This window comes from Triturus cristatus, chromosome 1_2, assembly GCF_964204655.1.
Source record: "Triturus cristatus chromosome 1_2, aTriCri1.1, whole genome shotgun sequence".
Lineage (NCBI taxonomy): Eukaryota > Metazoa > Chordata > Amphibia > Caudata > Salamandridae > Triturus > Triturus cristatus.
Genome location: NC_140580.1, coordinates 968,567,711 through 968,589,660, shown reverse-complemented (window position 1 = coordinate 968,589,660; position 21,950 = coordinate 968,567,711). Strand labels below are relative to the sequence as shown.

Here is a 21,950-nt window from a genome sequence, read left to right as displayed (position 1 = left end):
ATCATACTTTATGGGGGGAAAACGGAAATTCACTGAAAAAATACAAAGGTTAAAGTGTCTTTATAGTTAGTTATGGTGATAAAATGTTACTTTATCTAGCCAAGGTCCTCCTTCAAAGATCCGAAGCCCTTTACCTTGCACTTAGTGAATGGCCTAACATATGTGTCATGTTAGACAGGAGTGGGCAAGCCTTTGCTGCAGACTGTCTTTGCTCTGTGAACATCTTTTCAAGGAGAATCCGCTCTGTCTAGACACCCATGCCCCAGTATGTGGACAAGGCCCTACTACACACAGCCTTCACCCTGTAAGAAATACTTCACAGCTAGCCAACCTCTTGTGGACAATTCAAGCACAACTGGGTGGGTAACTACCAGGTGCGTACAGTTTTCACTGCTATGCACACCTTTCATCCTTTCATGGAGAGGCCACTCCTTCCAGACACTAAAGGCCCCTTACAGATTATGCAATTTACTACATATGAACCTCGCCCTATAGTAATGCTTTTACAGATAGCCGACGAGACACAAGTCGGCATGTCATTTGTGAGGTGAACAATTATGTTATTAAACATGAGTTGAGTGATGTGATATGATATGTGAGGTTATAAGAAGGGCATGTCAGGGGCACAAGATATAGTAGGCCCTGTAAACTACAAATGGTGAAATTCCGTTTTTTTTAGTTTATAACATTACTACATGACTGACATTTTCACCTAACTATAATGTCACTTTAAGCTTTGTTTTTTCAGTGGATTTCTAGTTTTTTTCACGTATAGGAAGATATTATTACCATACCTAACTATAATTTCACTTAAACCTTTTACTTTTCCAGGGTAAATATATATAATTTACTTATGGAGTCTGTATCCTGTGTTGCGCCGTTCCTGTGGATGGTTTCATGGGGCAAGAAGGAGCTGCTGGGCCCAACTATGGCAGTTGAGGCCTTTTTCCACTGATAGCCCGAGCCATACCTACTATGGAACCTGAGCCACTGGGCCAAGTACCCCTTCAGCACTTGACTCTCAATAGTAGCGTGGGTTGAGCAGTCCAAGTATTCTTGGGGGGGTGGGGTGAGGGGAGAAGTGTGAATGTAGATAAATGGGGAGGAACACAGGCTCCCAATTCAAAGTACGTTCAGTAGCAGCAATGAATGATTGTCCAGTCAAATACTGCCTTTTATAACAAAAGTAGTATTTATGTACTAACACAGAGTGAAATATGGCATACACAAACAATACACACAGCTCCCTGATGTCAGGGCTACAGTGTTTAATAGGCAGGTCTCTGATTCCCATTCCTTCTCACTAGCAGTAGTGGTTATTCCCTATTGACTATAGGTGACATTCAGGTTTGGCTCCACTAACAGCCCAAATCTCAGGAGTCACACTCCAACACTTTAGAAAAGTCAAAAGTGTTCCAGTGGCAAAGCAATATCTGGCAGAGCTCACCTGGGCCGTTCCAGGACTTTGATCAGTCCTACCCGAACAAACAGGGATTGCATGACTGTAGTCTCCAAGAGCTTCTGATTTGCAGGCACAGATGATGCAGCAGCTGCCTTGTGGAGAAACATGTGTGCCTCTGCAGGAGCAAGGTGTGGGTGTTCAGTCCAAAAACGAATGGAAGGTGCACTCTAATAGGAGTCAAAACAGGAAATACACTTGTGGTCCAAATCAATTCTTCTTTTAATCGCAGTTATTTTGCTAAAAACGGCACACAGCCAACGCGTTTCGTTCCCCAGTGCCACGGGTACTTCGTCAGGGCTTGCTAAGAATATCGAAACAATTTCATAGAGAAGTTCCCTGCTTAACTTATCTAAGAACTCCCATTATATCTTTGGTTGAGTCCGCCCAGAGAGTACCATCTACTCTGGGTGTGGAGTATTTGCCTATGATGAAGCATGTCACTATTATGTGAGTGAGGCTTTTACTTCAATATCTTTGATATTCCACCTGACAATTAGGTATTGGAAGAGTACTCCACTACAACTGAAGATTATGAGTTTTCACTCTTCCCACAACAGTTGCTTATTGTGAAAAAAAGCTCCCTCTTGTATACAGGTTTGCCGACTTACACATTGCACAGGGGGACGGCCCGATCAGCAGGGTTAACTTCACACCGGCCCTCCCTGGCATATGGGATCTCCGAATGAAACATTGTACACAGGCGACAGCCCAATTGGCATGGTTGTGCTCTCCTCATATCTCACTGCAGAGATCCACTCTCCAGGATCCCCCACTGGACCTCGCTCCCTCCAAGAGAGTCCTCTTCCTCACAGGGCGCACTGGCCTTGGCCAGCAAGTAGGCGGGCACTGGTCCTTCAGGCTCCAGAGGCAGCCAGGCGATCTTGGATTTTCCCTCGGTGATGTCCTGATCATTCAGCTGGGAGACTGGAAGGCCTTAACCCCCAGTCCTGGTCACAGGAGAAGTTTTGCAGAGCTTTTTCCTCCTCAGACAGAGCAACTGGCTGCTTGACAGTTCGCAAATTTTGGGGCCTTGAGCTCCCCTTTTAGTCAATTTCCAAATATAATATGTGATTTAGGGTCTAAGTCTATGACATTTGTGTTGGGGATTTGCTTCCATTTTAGGCACCCTCTCCTCTGCCCTGCCCTTCCTGCACAAAGCAGTCTGTCACAACAGGAGTGACTCCAAATCTGATCGTCTCATAACACAGGCCATGTGCGTGACCAGAGGTTCATACCTGGATGTCAGACACAGTGATAGGATTATCATAAGGTTACCCCAGGCCTACTCTTTATGATTCTTTTACCAGCCCCATCTCCTTCCTGAGATGTGCTGGTGACCACTGTCTGAATCAAAGAGCACCATTTTAAGTGTACTTAAGAGCCTGTCTCTTCTTCCGCCGGTGTGTGTGTGTGTCCACCCAGCTTACAGGAATGCAGCAATATACCAGTCTGTATGGGGAATTCCTCTGCCTCCACTTGCGCCTCCAATCAGCCCTGGGTCTACGTATATATGGAACCCAGAGTCTTCCATGTATTATACCATTCATTGGCACACGTACACCCTGCACATGCATACAACACACACACTGCAAACTGCCACATAACAACTTAATGTAGGCCAAGGGTGAATTAAGCACACAGCAGCAGACCTTTAAATAAGTGAGTCTGTAGGCCTCACTCCAGTGACAAGGCACAAGGGTAAACACACCTGTTCACGTGTACTGATCACTACACGATATGCTGCCACCACCGCCTCATGTTGTTTAAGACCTGCCAAAGGCAGCAGTCTTCACCACTATGAGGGTTGCACTTTGGGCGCCCTTCCCAGTCCCACAGAACCGCAATGTGTGAGAACCTATGTCATGGTCCACATTCATGATCCATGTTCGCCCATGACAACCAAAATCCGCACCAGGGATGCAGACATCATTGCAGCGGGGGCACTCAAGGTAGGGGTACACATCTGTCACCCATATAGAGAAAAAGAGAGAGAGAGAAAGATGTACCAACATTTACATGGCCTAATATACATAATTTCATTATTAATGGCAATGGCGCAAGTTACAGTTACTTACTGGGAAGAATTTCATTTGGAAGTCGCAATGTATGGAGATATCTTCAATGAATTTTGACGTATAGGCAAAGGCTGCTTTTTGCCTAGGAATGGTCCATTTGGTCTGTAATTGTTGCGATCTTGAGGTTCCACGTTTATTTTCTTTAATAATAGGCCTATGCATACCTTCTTTAAATCTTCTGGAAAAACTCCTGTTGTTGATCAGTGTTCTCACTGGGATTGCCACTGAAGTTGTTAGAAGAATCTTTTTGAGGATTTGTGGGGGACAAGGGTCTGAAGGACAACTGACTGGCATGCTAGCTTGACAAAATACTGTGTTAACGTTCCCCTGGAAGGGATTGTTGAAAGTAGGTTTGTGTGTTAAGTATGAATCCAACGAGTCTGTCTGGTTGTATAATGAGTTACCAATTTGTAACAAAATTCCTGAAATATTGAATGGGTTCCATAAGTGCATTTTGGATTGCAAAATTCTGTGAGTATTTACATAAAAAATCTCATTGGACCATTTGGCATTGAGGATACTCTGTGAGAGGCAACTTTTTTTTTCTTTTTGATTTTTGATTGGTGACTTGTACATTCTGTTATGTCTGTGTAGGCGTATTTTGCTTTGAGGGTTAATAAAACTGTGATTTGTTGTTTTATCTTTTTCTTAAATCTGCAGTTGCACAAGGAACTTTTTTCCTTTTGTTATGTTTTGATGTTTTCTGCTCAATTCATGTATCAAAAGGTTCATTTTGAACTGAGTTCATTTTGTCCAGATGTGTATTGAAGGTAAGTTCTGATACATTGAAGGTCAAAGTCACAGTTTGCCTTCCTGTTGTACTTCCACCTTGTTAAAGATTGCAGGAATTGCTGTTAGCATGAGCTAAAGGCCATTTTGTTCTTGGCAGCCATTTTAGTTAGCCATGTGCTCGCCATGTGCTTTCTCCCTCTTCCAGAGCCTTGCACATGCTCAGAAAGACCTGTAGCTGCCAGAATGCACCTGCTCCTAGTGTAGAACTGGCAAGCTATTCTTACTGATGTAAGCAGTTTAGTCTCCCCTCCCACTTTGTTGAGCAATCAAATTTTGTATACACATATTAGTCAAATAGTATTCTTGTATGTGCCAGGACCTCCCCTTGGTTTTATGCTAACTATGTAACAAATACGGATATAAGGCCCCTGTTCTCTGTACTTCTTAGACTGTCTCATACAATGGCCTGAGGGTACTGTGTTACGCAGTGTCCCTCATGTTAGGTTAATAAATGCATTATTTTTATATTACAGCGTCCGTGCCAATCTCTTTTTTGTTGGTTTAAAGGACCAGGTGTATCAGTGAACCCCTAAAAAGGTTTTTATTTCTACAACCTGGGCTCGTTGTGGGTTCTCCACCACTAGGGTATTTCTACTGTGATGGGTAGAACCAAAGTTAAAACTACATACAGTAAAACTTGGAACACAGAGGAAACTGGACCATTCTTTTCTAATTCTCTCTGACATCAGCCACATGAATAGCAACTTTTCAGGTTAAGCATCAAGTGCTACAGGTCTATCATTTGTTTATAGGTATTTTTTTGTCACTGGAAGTGATAAAAATGAATATCAGAGTTTACATTTCCAGTATGGGGTAATGACAGCCAAATGTACTTTTTTGATGAAAACAGGCGGCTATAGTTTGCAAAGTAAAGATCGGGCACAATTTCTCTTCCTGGAACGTTTTCTGAGTTGTGGAGACTCCAAATGAGCAATCCCTTCCACAGGGCATTTAAGGTCAAACAGGAAGTCATATAGTCCTATGGATGACTTGAATTTCCATTATTGTAAGCACTCGGGAGCCAAGTGGTTTAAGCGATGGAAGAATGTAGTGGAGAAACTCGCCTAACATCCTTAAACTAGTATACATTGCAACCACCTCTAAGGAGGAATGGAGAAATGTGGGCAGAACTATCGTCACCATCAGTCCACAGCAATAAACTCTGCAGTGCTTCAACTGTGTGAGGACTCTTAGAAGTCGAGGGATGGCAGGAAAATAGATTTTTAATAAAGCATTCTTAGGCACCAGGAGCCTGGAGAAGATGACATGACATTTTGATGTTCCTTTGTTGACAACCAATTCAATGGGCAGTTGACCGCACGCTGAGAAAAAATAAGAGAACTCTGATGTTTAGTACTAACGATATGATTTGGCATGAGCAGATCTTTGTTTATTATTTCTATAAAGTCTTCTCTTATCTTTCAGCAAAACTTAAATCAATATCCCACAGGGTTGGCTCGAAACGCCAGAAAAGGTTACTTCACCAAAGTGTCCATTCTTTCAGTCTCTTTTCCTAGAGGAGCTTAACACGTGGAATAAGGGCATGGTAATTCTTTCTGGGCGTGTCCACTGCAAAGGAATCTGTAGGTGGGTGCTCTTAGAAAATTCTAGGTTTGGATGCAACAGTTCTGTAATTTTCAACATTTTTTTTACCTGTTCTAGTTAGGGGTGAAGTTAGAAACTGGCTTGAGGAGAGCAGGGATCAGAGAAGTGGCTGCTTTTTTTGAAGTATCTCAAAAACAAATAGAGAGATGACTAATACCGAGTGTCTTTATCACTCTTCCAGAAATTTACTGAAAGGTCACTAGGTCATCCACAGATAAAACTCCTGATTGGACAGAATATAGAGAGTGCATTCCTATCAGAGGAGGCTACCTTTTGGGAGACCCAATAGTCATTATATTTCAAAGGTGATCGTTTTTAGTGATCAAATATTTGGTCATATTTGATGCAAAAGAGGAAAGTGTTGGATGAGTTGGATGCAGGAGTATTAACTCTTCTGCACTGACCAAGTTCCCCGATCTTGAAGTGCACCCGCCCCTTTATCCCTGGAGAAAATTGTATGCGATTTGTACTATAAATGACATACTCCTAATAGTCTTAAAAAAGCGGAAGTCAGAACATGCAAACATCATGTCTAACATGTCCTCAGGCATGGTGACTGCAAGATGAAGTGAGGGAGGGAAACACCACTACAAACGATAATGGGGTTGTGAAACCTATAGATCAGGGGTCTCCAACCTTTTCTGTTGTGAGAGCTACTTCTGCTCAAGGAAAGTCTTCCTGAGCTACTACCAAATTTTATAACTGTAAAATAGTGACTACACTATGACCAACCAAAGCATGATTTTCAGTAGTTACCAGCCAAGTATACCAAGTGCGGTTACCAGCAGAAATTCTGGGAACAAGTTCATCAATATTAAATGCCTCCCCTTGACTTATGAAGTAACATTCAAATTTTGACATGCCTCATGGCACAAAGGACATACGCACGCAGTACGTCTCCCCAGCTCAGCTTGAATTATCATTCACTTGTTTCAGAAAATGCACATTTTTCTATCTAATACCACTTTCCACTGTGGGGAAACAAACTCCATTTTCCAGAAGAAACCACATTTTTGAAAACTAAAACTGCCTTTAAAATATCAGTTTTCAGTTTTTGAGAAATGCAGTCTCAAAACATCAGCTTGTCATTTTCATCATAAACTCCAATGTACAAATGCCTCATATGGACTGACTACTTTGAATTCCCAGGTGTTACAGTCATTTGCCATGGATGCTCACCATAGCACCACATATGCCTGGATTATGCCAGTAATGCCCACCATTAAACTAGGGCCACAGTTGTGCCAAGGCTGGAAACCATAAGGATCAGGGATACGACCATATATCAGTCATGACCATTAATATGCCAGTCGTGCTCTTGGTAGGCCTATGATGGGTGCCAGTATACCACAACGAGCCCAAAAATACTAAAGTAGTAAAGGATGACCATTATTATGCCATTGGCACTAGTATGCCAGGAATGGACACAATTAAGCCAAAGATAACACTCTTATGATGGGGTCTAGCATATATAGTTGGCGGTTCTTGGCACCAGGCATAGTTTCAGGAAGCAGTAGTGTTTATTATGGGCACACACATAAATGTTGATGAATCTCTTAATTTTCTATGGTCTGTATCATACCCTGTTCTCCTCAGGTCTTGAGCTGATCATGCATCTAACTGACACATTTTTACTCTGACTCCTGCAGTCTCGCACTTTTGTGGGTAAGCACTGATTACACCTCAGGCTATTGCTGCCATACTTTTTTGATGGTGCACTGTTCACACACATGTTGTGACTGATAAAGGAGGGACACAACATGGTCAATCTCCTTGTGGCCTAATTATATTGAGTTTGGATATGGACTGTCATGTAGCAGGTCCTATTAGCCGACACAGTGTGTGTTTGAGTGTTAGTATGAGTTACTGTCAAAAGTTTGGCTGGCTGTCACTCTGAAGGTATTGAAATGATCAGTGTTGCCTTCTTTAATAGGCACCTACCCTCTGAATTTGATACTGGGCTTGACCTCACCTCAGAAGGTACTGGCGAGCTACCAGTAGCTCCCGAGCTACTCGTTGGAGACCCCTGCAATAGATGGTAGACCTTCAAGCTGCCAACATGCCTGATGTAACGGTCTAGTCTTTCACCACGCGAGGGTCCCGTAGCCCTGAAGGGCAATCACACAATGTAACACTCTCTGGCCAAGCGTGGCTAGAGAGCTTAAATAAAAGGGTGCAGGTCGCACGGGACTTTGGGCCCAGACAGTAACCCATGAGTATGTGTTGTCTATGCATGGCTGCTCCCTAGCTGTCCCAGTCATACTGCAGGGGACTTTACACTGGCAATGAGGGTGGGCGTCAATACCTGCTCACTGCGGTACCTCTGTTGGTGTGGACCTGGTGCCAGCTGAGCCCCTTCGTGGCGCCTGCTCATCATGCCACAGCGCCGAAAATTGGTGTGCTCCAGTCACTTCCTGAAGCATACCTGCAGCCGCAAGTGCGCGGCATGATCCGGCTGCCGCACTCATCGCGCGTCACCGTGGAGGAGATGCGGTGCCACCCTGCAGGCCTCCACGCATCATCACCTGCTTGCTCGCAGTGAGTCTGTGCCCACCTGCAGCCTTAATGTCGCACGCACACGCGCTCCCTCTAACTACATCCAGTGCCTGCTGCGGCCCTCTGGTTCTCCCGCTTTGCTTCACGGAGACAAGCCACGCCACCTGCTGGTGGGAAGAAGCTACTGCACGCCCCCAACGCGCTGAGTTTGCTGCTCTCACTCGTTTGGCCCTGCACATGCCCAGTGACTCTGGCTGTGGTGCACATGCGTAGGGGAGGAAATACCAGCTTGCAGGGAGTGAGTTTCATCACCCTGATATACCGGGAGAAGAAAGGAGGGATAGTCAAGAGAGAACAATAAGGAGGACAGATCCAGGTAGCTCCTTTCCCAGCTCAGCTGACCCTACGGCAGGAACCACGTTGCTGACGCCTCCAAAAGGCCACCATGTCAAACCCAGGGGCCGCAGCTGCGCCCACGGCCCAACAGAACGCACCACCTGCTCAACATGTGGCGCAGCCCACATCACAGCACTCCCAGATTACAGCGTTGCCCTCGTTCAGCGAGCTGATCGTTCCTGCCACGGCGTCACCCAGATGGACGGTGTGGCTTGGCAGGCTCAACAATGACTTCACTGCGACTCGTGAGACAGATGGCAAAGTCAAAATGTCGTTACTACTCCATTTTGGTGGAAATATACAAACTGTTTGCTCACCTCCCGAACACAGGCCCTCCCACTGACTACGACACAGCCGTCAGGGCGCTGAATGCCCATTTCGAACCGTAACTCAACCCCGACTACGAGCGTTTCAAGCTCCGTCAGGTGCGTCAGAGGGAAGGCCAAACAATGGACGCATTCCATGCTCGCCTGTGAGAACTGGCCAGTACCTGCACAGACGACGACCAGAATAAGGAGGTGAGAGCCCAGGAAATTCAAGGGTGCCGCAACAAACATCTTCGGACCCTCATACTGCGACAGCCAGGAATCACCCTGGAAGACATCCTTATCCTAGCAAGGTCGCACGAACTGTCCGATGCCAGAGCAACAGTCATGGACGCTGCGCTTGCCCAACAAGCAGAAAAGCCAGCAACGATCAAAACGGAAAGAGCAGATGCCATACGCAACCCATCCAGAGGCACCCGAGGGCGATGGTCAACCAGGAACTCGCGAGGGCCGCGCTGAGGCTACTGTGGGAATGAATAACACCCACCAGAGGAATGCCCTGCACAGGGTCGGACATGCTCCAAATGTATCCCCAATCACTATGTGAGTGTCTGCCGGGAAGGAGCCCAAAGCAGAGGAGCGTGTGGAAGAAAACCACCGTCCAAAGCAGTGCGACAGTTATCACTCGACGAGGCGGAGAACCCCAAAGTGATGAAAACAACAGCCAGTCGGAAGAAGTATTTAGAAGACTCATCCACTGATGACGAGGCGGAAGCCTATCTAATATCATTCACAAGTGACCTTAAGAGAAGACGGAGACCTCAACTGACGTGTGCCATCGAGATCGCAGGAACACCAGTGACTGCCCTAATTGACACAGGGGCATCCGTAAACGTCATGGGCTGCCAACAATACAAACAACTGAAGCCAAAGCCAGCGTTAACCCTGTCATACGTGAAAATCCTAACATACGTAAGTCAGAAGCCGTTACCTCTAAAAGGAAAGATGAAGGTGCAGGTCAAGTCACTCACGAAGTCACTACGATGTTTCACTTCATAGACAGAGAGGCAGACATCTTAGTAAGCAGCCACACGGCTGAGGATCTAGGGCTGGTGGCGTTCGCCAACGCAGTCAAGACATTGCGGAACGATGACATCCTTGAGCTGTTCCCACAACTCTTCAAAGGCCTGGGGTGCATGAAGAGGCCTCCAGTGAAACTACACATTGATAAGGCTGTGAAACCAGTTGCCTTACGACACCGCCGCATACCTTTTCACCTCCGGCCGCTCGTCGAGCAAGAGGTGCAGAGTCTAGAACAGCAAGGAGTAATAGAAAAGGTCACCGGACCGACGCCATGTGTGTCGCCCATGTTCATTGCTGAGAAACTGAAACAGCCCGGTAAAATACACCTCTGTATCGACATGCGTATGCCGAATCAAGCAATCAAGTGGGAGCGACATCTCGCCCCAACGGTCGATGACATCCTGGCTGATCTCAACGGCTCCAGATGGTTTTCAAAACTCGACCACAACGCCGGCTACCACCAGCTGAAGTTGGCGGAAGAAAGTAGGTACATTACAACTTTCTCAACCCATCTAGGACTACGTCGCTACAAGCGGTTGAATTTTGGTATTTCTTCGGCAGCGCAGATATTCCAAAATGCAGTCAGAGAGATGTTATTAGGACTTCAGGGGGTTCTCAACGTCAGTGATGACATACTTATACATTCAGCAACGCTAGAAGAACATCACCATCGTCTCCAAGCCAACCTACGACGCCTAGTCGACCATGGAGTGACACTCCACCAGGACAAATGCCAATTCTTTAAAAAATCTATTGAGTTCTTTGGCTATGTATTCAGTCAAGACGGCGTACAAGTAGGCCCCAGGAAATCGCAAGCCATTCAGCAAGCACCGGCTCCTGACACAGCATCAGAAGTCCGGAGTTTCATGGGCATGGCCACATACTGTAGTCGGTTCATACTCAACCTTGCTGCAATAGCCGAACCTCTAAGGGCTCTCACCAAGAAAGATGCTGCATGGAAATGGGGAAAAGAAGAAGCGTTCCAAAGGGTAAAGTCGACCCTGTTGAGCAAAACCACCATGGCCTACTTCGACACTGCACGACGGACGGAAGTAATAGTGGACGCCAGCCCCGTAGGGCTAGGAGTACTCCTCGACCAAGAGACAGAGCCAGGGAAGTGGGCCCCACTAGCGTTCTCAAGCAAAGCGCTCACACCAACCGAAGCTCGTTACTCCCAAATTGAATGAGAAGCACTCGCTATCAAATGGGCTTGTAACCACTTTCACCTCTATATCAGTGGACACACCTTCAAAGTCGTAACTGATCACCAGCCACTGCTCCCTCTGTTCAGAGGCACTGCTCCGCATCCACCCCCAGGATCGAAAGGTGGGCGATCCAACTACAGCATTACCAAATGAAGATAGAGTACCGACCCGGAGCCAAGAATCCGGCCGACTTCCTGTCACGCCACCCACCAGAGGAGCTCCCAGAAGACAATGAACAGGAACAATATACCAAAGAATACGGATGCATGCTGTCACAATGGGCCTGCCCACGAGCCCTCACGATAGAAGAGATCAAAGCAGAGACGGATAACGATGCAGTACTTCAGAAAGTACTGGAAGCCCTACACGGTGGATCGTGGGAAGGATTCCTCCAAGGCATCACAGGATGGAACGAAGCAGAACGAACCCGGCTGGGGAGAATGTGTAGAGTCCACGACGAACTAAGCGTTACCGACAGTGGCATGGTACTACGAGGGTCACGGATCGTCATCCCAGTAGGCCTCCAGGAACGAGCGACAGTTCTGGCTCATGAGGGCCATCAAGGGACAATGAGAATGAAGTCGCGGATGAGGGAAATGGTGTGGTTCCCTGTCTTAGAAGCGGCCGTAGACACCGTTGTTAGGAACTGCCGTGTCTGCCAACTCACCAGCAGTGCCGGTGATAACAGAGGATCCAGCGCCCTCTCCGTGGTCATGGGTGAGTCTAGACTTCGGGAGTTTCCCCGACGAAAGAGTGACTGCTGTCTTAGTCACAGTTAAATAAAGTACCCTCTTGTGGAAGTCATACCATCTACATCATTCAATTATCTGCAGCCAGTGCTGGAGAAGGCGTTCGCCCTGTTTGGTCTACCTCAAGTGGTGAAAACCGACAACGGACCACCGTTCCAAGGAGGAGAGTTCAAGGAACTATTAACACAGCTAGGAGTCAAACACCACCGCATCAAACCACAATGGCCGCAAGCAAATGGCGAGGCGGAACGCTTCATGCGAACACTGAACAAAATACTCCGAATAGCAGTGGCAGAACAGTCTGATTCTGAAGTAGCCCTTCACTGATTTCTAAGAGAGTATTGAAGAGCCCCACACTGCACCACGCAGCGGTCGCCCCGGCGAAACACAGTTCCAGTGGCAGACAGCAGGTTGCCAGAACCGTACAATCCCGGTGACACACAAACTCGACGAACTGTGACTAACAATAAAGCTAGCCGCCAAAGAAGAGCACGACCCCGAGTCATAGCACCAGGATGTACCGTCCTAGTGCGCCACCGCTGCAGCGGAGGGAAATTCCACACAATGTATAAGCCAGGACTGTGGACAGTGCTGAACATCAACGGGACTGCCGTCACCACTACGAAAGGAGGGAACACATCACCCGGAACATATCCTGGTTCAAGCGGGTACAACCGAATGATGCTGAGCAGTTGCCTCCCAGTGGCCTAGGTGATGAGGACCTTACAAAAGGCGGTCTGTCACTGCGTACAGATGACACTCAAAGCAGGAATCACGAACCTGTCATTCCACCCACAGAATGTGGACAAGATAACATCAGGGACACTGCGTCAGCAGCCAGCCCGGTGAGAAGCCAACGCGACTCGCAGCACCGGTACAATTTGAGGCCAAACCCCAGGCCGAATCAGAGACTGGCAGACTTCGCATGTTGACCCATTGTTGACATTCTGGTTGGACAATGATTTGGGATGGGATGTAACGGTCTAGTCTTTCACCACGCGAGGGTCCCATAGCCCGGAAGAGCAATCACACAATGTAACACTCTCTGGCCAGGCGTGGCCAGAGAGCTTAACTAAACGGGCAGAGGTCGCACGGGACTTCGGGCCCAGACAGTAACCCACGCGTATGTGTCGTCTATGCATGGCTGCTCCCTAGCTGTCCCAGTCATACAGCAGGGAACTTTACACCTAGGTGGTGCAGGGTGAGCTTTGCTGTGGATTACCAATTAGAAAGAGATATGGGGTGTGGGGGGGCAGGACCACATGGGCATTCCACTGTGCCTTCTTTCAAACACAGCGTCTTCAATTCATAGTCTTTGGCTTTCTCCTCCCCAACTAGCCTACTCACAGAGACCACACAGTGTGCAGAAGCAGTGGTACCACTCCTGTAAATGCTTCACCACATGTGGTGAGTCAGAGGTGGCTGGAAGGCATCGATATGAGCAGTGGCAGTGGAAGTTGTGAAAGCATAGTGATACATTCTCTGTAAGTAACAGATTTCTTTTATGGCTCCTGGGCAGGATGGAGGAGGCAACTGGTGGACCCCAGCTGAAACACTGGTGGCCCCCTGCTGAAACACATGAAAACATCTCATGCTACTAGGCAACCGTCCCGGTTTGCAGCATTCTGAGGTGGGCAGGGATCAGACACTTTAATGAGTGAATGAGACACCCAATATAGTTTTGTGAAGATCTATGGTCCCTGTTGAAACCCTGTAGTGAAATAAGTGAAATAAACACATACAGTGTGAGCCACCACAGCTGAAAGACAGAAGCATAAGGAGGCAGTCTTGAACTCTGCAGCACAGTGTGCAAAGACACAACAAGCAGAGGATTAGCCTGAGGAAGCAGGGCTTACAAGTGGTGGGAGCACCTCCTACACTCCATTAACACACTACATGCAGGTCTGATGGCTAAGACAATGTATACTGAGGCAGCAGTCATTGACGCCTATATGGACGCACTATCACTGCCTTCAGTGCACTCATCCCCAAGGAACTCATACATCATAGGCTCAGTGATGGGCAGCATATCTAGAAATGGCCTATGCCAACCTCCTCATTGTTCAATGTCCTCATCTCCAAGGATTCCTCTATCACTGGGCCTAATTCTGGTCAATGTGTTCACCATTGGCCTTTATTTCCAGCAACTAAGTTTTGAGCGAACTCCACCCTGAGGAACCAATCCATCAGTAACTTCTTTTATGGACACGGTGTCTCTCCGTGGCCTCTCTACCAAGCAACTCATCCCCCACAGCTCTAAACTAAAGTGTTCACTTCTATATTTAGGCTTCATGTTGGGCAATTTACCTCTCAGTGGCCTCTCTACCAAGCAACTCACTTAGGCTCAGCGATGTCCAGCGTGTTCATCCATCGCTACTATACTAAGAAACTCATCCTTGAATGCCCTCAACCCCAAGGAACCCATCAATCAGCAGCTTCAAGTTGTTATCCTCTCATCAACTAGAAAAAGTACATAGCAGACGGTGAAAAAGGTGTGCATAACTATTGACCTCCGTGGCCCCAACTCGCAACCACGTAGAACAAGAACGCAGACTCACAGACTAGGCAAACTATGACTCCTTCACAACAGTCGGATTCCCAGAAACATGCCAATCAGCCTTACCCAGTGTGTAATAGGAGACCATGGAAAAGGAGTGCTCAACAATTGACCCGCACGGTCTCAACCTGTAAGTCCCTAGTCCAAGAATGCTGCGCCATGGGCTAGAACAACTATGACTTTTTCACCACATTGTGATTACTGAAAATATGTCACACCTGATCAGTGTATAACAGCAAAATTAACTGTCACCTATGGGAAATCTACCAAGGCCTCAAAAGGTTACCGACAACAAGCATAGCTTGCTTGTGCTAAGGGGAGGCCCATACAAATCATGGCACAGGTGGCATGCACACAGGTTAAGTGAGAGGGTCGCAAGATTCTTCCATCCCCTCAGAGCACCACTGGAGCAGGACTCCATGCTGTTCATGGGGTCCTTCAAACCCCATGAACAGCATGGACAAAGAGAATTCACAGAGGACTTCCACTTTCAAATCAAACACAAAGACCAAAGTCAGCTTGCTGAGGCGCTATGTACAATACAAAAACAATAACTGAGATGAAATCATCTTCTGGGATACCATTGAAGAACTGAGAAGCGATCCCTCAGACAATGGGTTTGAATCTTGAAACCACTGCAGGTTTCTCACCTTCCATGGTTGCAGGTTCCAAACTCTGAAATTCACAAAACACTTCCAGGTCAACGCCTGGAAACATCTGGCAGCCGCCGATGCTTTAGAGGGATCATCCATAAAAAATGTTTTGCGAATTCCCTTTTCTCATGTGAAAATTACTATTGTAACTTGCAAATCTTTTCTTGTCTTTTTATTTCTAGAAGGAACACATTTTTTTGCACTTCCCTACACCATTTTGTTGTGGTGGGGTAGGGGTGGGGGGGCGGGGGGGGGGGGAGTTCTCTTCCCCTCCTAACCTTGCAAAGGCTTTTTGGTAAAGAATCGGAAAATGGCATAACAGCACACAAACTCGCAAGTCTATGCGTTTTCGCACTGTGTCTGTAACAACCACTTTCTCACCCACTGGAGAAGATACACGCACATTTCCACGTGGGTAAGTCCTTTTACAGTGTGAAACTGGCTTCTTTACATTGCAAAATCGTTTTACACTCGTAAATAACATATTTGCGCACACTACTCAAACGTACAAGCGCAAATTGTTTTGTGAATAGGGGCAAGGTGTTCTCGCAGTGGAACTGAAGAGCAGAAAACTGTCCCCACTGCTCCATTGCAGCCACGTAAAGACTCCCCGTCAAGTTCCTATTACCGCCGTGGAACCTCGCTCTCTAGGACGGAAAATAGTACATCGTCTATTTGGCAACACTCCGAAAAAAATGGCACTATTAATTGCTTTGGCATTCATTTTAATAACACATTAGTCACGACAAACACCCTCGGTGAAAATGTAGATGGGAAATATCATTCCACTCTAATCTAACAATAATTATGTTGAGTTAATTGCAAAGTGCTGCGGATTTTTATTTCCTGGTACATATAATCGGTCTGGTAAATGCCAGCCGCTGGGGTTGCCACCTTCGAGAAGATGAAATCAGGGACGTGCCTGAAAACGCGCGTGTTCAACAAGTACTTCGTTGTTACTTAAAGGCCCGATGTGAATTTAAAAACAGAAACATTAGGTCATTGCGGTGGGACAGTCCAAGAAGCGCAGACGCAGTCGCCAACCATTCCTTCATTCACCCAACTCTATGGGTGTGAGAGGACTAAGACATGGGGCCATATGTAGGAAGCCAAATACCGGTCGGTAACGGACGATTTTCGGTAAATATCCCGTTACCGACCGGTATTTAGGCATTTGCTATGTAGGGGGCATATTTCAGGATTCAGTAATTTACCGAATCGGTAAAATTACCGAATCGGTAAAATTACCGATTCGGTAAATACCGAATCCTGAAATGAGATGTAGGAAACACTCTAATGAGTGTTGTGTAGGAATGAGAATTCGGTATTTACCACCAAATATAGGTTGGTGATAAATACCGAATACATTGCAAAAAGCAATATTTTGCTGAAATAAGAGTGCCATGTGGCAGTATGTCCGCCACATGTGCACACATGCAGGAATCAGGGGTGCAACAGGGTGTCAATGTGACACCCTGCCACCCTTGAATGTGCTCCCCCCATTACCGAATCGGTATTTACCGATTCGGTAATGAGGCATACCTTCCCATTGATTCCCATGGGCCTCCAGGCCCATAGGAATCAATGGGAAGGTATGCCTCATTACCGAATTTCACCGAATCGGTAACATTTACCGAATTATTACCTACATATAATTTACCGATTCTTAAATACCGAATCGGTAAAATTCGGTATTTAAGAATTGGTAAATTGTATGCCACCTACATATGGCCCATAGTGTTTAATTTGTGCCGGTGTTGTCAGGTGGTGGGCACTGGCGCTTATTGTTCATTAACATCAGAGCAAGACAGGGAAAGGCAGAAACTGGAGAATGAAGAAGGGAGGAAATGCTAGGAAAACAGTAACAACAAGAGTAAAGCATGAAAAAGAATCTGCAAGGGAGGAAGATACAGCAAATGCAGGATTGTGGAAAAAAGCGGCATGATGTCGATCTTGGACTATGTAGTTTTGGTATTTCACAACCACGGCATTTGGCAGCACCGACTGCGAGCTCTCAAAAAATTGTTTGGGACTCGGTATTTGCTGTTTGACAAATTAAGCACTGCAACTGTGGCGGAATTGTGTGGGGCCCACTGAAATCCAATTATGGCTGTCTTTTTTCACTCGACTGGGGATTAGATGTGCCCAGTTTCCGTGTTTGCTTTAGACCCATGGCACCCCTCTGATTATATCTGTGTTCCTGTTCTCCCCTACCCTTTTCCTTGCTGTTGTTCCCTCTCCTGCCCGTCCCGGTCTATTCCACCCTTGATTGTGGTGCAGGAAATGTGCATGAGGACATACATGAGGTGGTAGAAGGCTTAGACGGATGGTGAAGTGTGGTGTTCAAGCAAGCTGCCGGTGTGTTGCCCTTTGCTGCAATACTGGTTGTAATGCAGGTGATGGGGAATTTCAGACTTTATGGACTGCAAACATCTTGTGAGAAGTGGTGGAAAGGAGCAGTCACTAGGGTAGGTGAAGCAGGTCTTATACAGATCTACAGGGGAATGCAGAGCATTACCTCCTCAGTTGATCAGAGCACAGTGGTAGGGCTCGAAATATATAATGGATAAAGTACCCCTCTGCTGTACATCATAAAATTTTTGCATTTCACCGGGGAGTTCCATAACCATATAGAGGAATGAGGCCAAAGGCCGAGTTCCTTTATAAGCTTATGGAACTCCAAGGTAACTTGCAATATCCATATCATGTACGCCAGAGGGTTCTTTATCCTATATAATACGTGGTCACACCATCATCTTTCCTGATACCCACTTAAAACCTTGGTACTTAGCTCTTTCATATGAAAAAGCAAGCATGTTTGCAAACATGAAGACTAAAAATATTACCTCTTGTGCAAAATTAAACACATCAAAAACCTGTTGAATATTTGTCGCAAACAGACATTAGAAACAGTTAAATACAAGTCAGTTTTTAAAAAAAGCTGCTGTAGCTAGGAATGTGTAGAACCTTGCAGAAAGATTCTTGCTTTTCTATATCTAAGGATTGCAAAAACGAAACATATTCTCCTTCTTGTCATTACAACTAAGGCTCCCTGTTTTCCGTTTTTACGGATTTTTACAGATACATGCAGACAGAAAACAATGTGTTTTCTGCCTGCATTTATTTTTAAACGTGGATAAATACAGAAAAGGTGCTTCTTTTAAGTAACTCTTTGTGCTGTCTTTCATGAATTATAACCCGACAGCTGAGCAGATAGCAGATGGACAGCATGGGAAATTAAAAAACAGGATGACATTTCTTTAAATAACTACATGTGTCAACATAAATTTGTGGCATAATGCTAACATTTGCCAGTGGATGTACTGCTATGTAATATTTGGCAACTTAAATAGCTAAAACATGACGGACGTCAAAGTATGAGTGTGCATCTATCATTTAAATAAATATGGAAATGCACAGTTTTACAACTACATTTATACGCAAAACACAAAATGAAATATGGATAAATACAGATACAATGGCCAAAAAATAAATATGGATAAATACAGACGGTAATGTTAAAAAAATAGATAGCAAAAAAACGGGAGCCCTAATTATAACTATTAAAATAGAGCAGAAGAAAGAAAAGCAATGTTTGTTTCTGAAGAGCTGCTTTAATTATGCGCCATGACCTGACCTGCCTTTTACCTCTGCTTCTGGCTCTGGCAGCAGGCATTGTGATGTCATTTATAATAGTCGAGTTCTGACATCTTTTTGGTGCGTCACAAGTCGCTGATTATAAAGAAATTAGTGATTGCCGTTCATACAGGGATTACAGAATCCATGCATTATAATTAAATCACATCTGAGAAGCTTGGGTAGTCGAAAATAGGGTCAAGATTGGTTCTTGCTTGACTGCAGGTATCCAAACAAACATTGGTAAATGCAATAGGTTTCACCCATGTGATTTTTATTAATACTTTTTTTGTTGTTCTAAGTTTTAGCTTGGTGAGCACGTGCAAAACTGATATGGTAAACACATATTTGAACGGGTGTACCTGAATGCCAGATGGCATGGGTGTTACATGCAAAAGGTGTGCATGTTCACATACAGATGTAATGAAAACAATAATACCTTACTCTCTGTGGGATACTGTAAGGAGAGTAAGGGACAACATTACAATGGGCTGAGCCAAGAAGAATATAAGAATTGTGTGGGAAAGAGACATCTAACTCTCATAAGCAAACAATAGAGGAGGTTAGGGCGGAACAGCAAGTGGTGCTAGAAGAAATAACTCCATGGCATAGGATAGAAAAAGAGTGAACTCACAGAAACATTGGACTTTGAAGCAACATCACAAAGATAAGATTGAGCACTGGTAAGTGAGAAATCAGACAAAGGTGATGAAGTCATCGCGGATCACCTCTATGATGGCAGACGGCTTGATCTAAACCGAGTTTAAAAGGTTATCCCAAAGCAACCATGACAACAATGCTGGAAACCTGGTAAACGGAAGGTGGTAGCAAGTACCACAAGTAAGACTCTAGTTATGCCCAATCCATAAACGGATCCAAGAGTGGTCCACTAGCACTAAGAAATAGGTTATGGTTTGGGGTTTCGGTAAGTCCCCTGTTCCACTTAAGGAGGGGACTTAAATGTGTTCAATAAGAGTACAAACTGTGAGATTAGCATACTTTACGCATAAAACATGCCAGAAGCGACAAAGAACTGGAATCAGCGCAATTATTGTAAACTGGCCTGGTGCATCTGGATTCATTGGGAATAGCAAAACAGTGAGCATAGGAAGTGAACACACAGTCAGATAGGGCATGGGCTGCCGGCAACACGGCAGAGGGAACACACAGTCAGATAGGGCATGGGCTGCCGGCAACACGGCAGAGGGAACAAACTTGGCGAATTGCTAGCCTGGATACTAAATAATGAAAACCTGGATGCTGCATTAAAGACAACAGAGGGCAGGATGGTAGGCATGCAGCACGATATAAAGGCATGATGTTAGAACTCTACAAGGCAACCTATTCAGAACTTAATAAACACTGATAACTAAAGCAAAAAACTATGTGGGGCAAGCGATAATAGCTAAGCTTATGCCAGTATAGGCGGAAGAGCTAAATGTGCAGTTAAAAGTTAAAAAGACCTAGAAATGGAAATAACACCTGGAGTAATGGACTCTGAACATGCATGAAACATTTGGGGTGCTGATTGGCCTCGAGGGGGCAAATAATATACAAACCAGCACTAGTGGCAGGCATACTATTAGCCTCATGCAAATAGGTTTGGGTTAGAGTATTACCCATGGTCAATACAGACCTACTTGAAGTGGCCTCGTATTGTCCGCTTTCCCGACTTAGTTTCAGTGTTACTGAGGAAGGTCCTTGCAAGCTTAATTTTGTCTCTCCTGCCACATGTGGAATATGCAAATCAGACTGGCTTTATACCACAAAGAAGCACAATGCAAATGTAAGAACGCTATTCCATTTAATGCCGGGCTATGCACCACTGGAAAGGATGCTGGTAGAGACATTCATAGATGTGAAAAAAGCCTTTGACTCATTAAAATGGGAATATTTATTTACAGTATTATGTAAAAATGCCTTCAGCCTCAAGAGTTTGGATAATGCTTATATACACTGCCGCAACCACAAGAGTAAAAAGTAAAAGTTAGGGAAAAAAACTCAACACTACTCACTTTGCAAGTAACGTCCATCACAAGAGCGATGGGTCTTTGAGTTCCTCGGCTCCTGCTGACACACATTGATGACTCACACGAACAGACGATGACTGAAATAGAAGATGGACAAGAATTGCACAGTCGTCTGTGGAGTTTCTCGGTTTTTTTACCTTCAGTACTGCCCTCTAGGCAGAGCAGTCTCTGTCTGGTCCATGTTATTCCTGCTCTTATTGGTTGATCCCCAGCAGCCTGGAAATGTTTCTCGTTTTGTGCCTTCAGTTGTGTCCTGGGGCAGGCGTGTTTCTGATCGGTTCACATAAAGCTGGTTCTCTTTGCCCACAGCTATGGCAGGCTAGCGCAAGGGATGATAGCTCCAAATCCGATTGGCCTAAACATTGACATAAAAAATTATTTCCCTGGGATTACACAATGCTTTAATATGTACGCGAACAGCCACAGGAAGAATATGTAAACAAGCACAATGCAAGCAAAACATAGCAAGCACCACACAAGCACTATGAAGGCAAAACATAAAAAAAGTTCCACAAAAGCAGATGAAAACAGTACTTTGGTGATGGGACACTGATAAGAGTAATAAATGAAGAACAACTGGAAATAGTATGCTACAGCCAATAGAAACTGTGGAAAAGTAAGGGGCATGCACAGAAACCAATGAAAATCAAGGGCGGTATGTAAGCCTTCTTTTAAATATATATTTAATACCATAGATTTCACAAGCACAGTGCAAGCGCTGTGCAGGTGAAACCTAAAAAGGTGGATAAGTCATCTCACCCACTTCTTGTGGTGTGACTCATCATAGGCGCCCTTTCTACACCAATGTTGGTACACAGTTACAACCCTGGTGAACTCAACTGATGTGCAGGTGTTCAGATAAATGCAATTAGATAATTCACAGGGATCCAGATAGGTTAAAAATATCTAAGGGTATACTCCTGTGGGGATTTTCCTTTGTTAACA

The 21,950-nt window shown here is 45.4% G+C and overlaps 1 long non-coding RNA gene across 1 annotated transcript in view; it reads right to left on the bottom strand.

Annotated features, from left to right (window-relative positions):
* LOC146868473 (uncharacterized) overlaps window positions 1–21,069 on the bottom strand; it is a 104,235-nt gene extending 83,166 nt beyond the window's left edge. Inside the window, exon 1 of the long non-coding RNA XR_014966250.1 lies at window positions 20,991–21,069. This is a non-coding gene — a long non-coding RNA (uncharacterized LOC146868473). The remainder of the gene's footprint in view (window positions 1–20,990) is intronic.
* Between the last annotated feature and the right edge of the window lie 881 nt (window positions 21,070–21,950).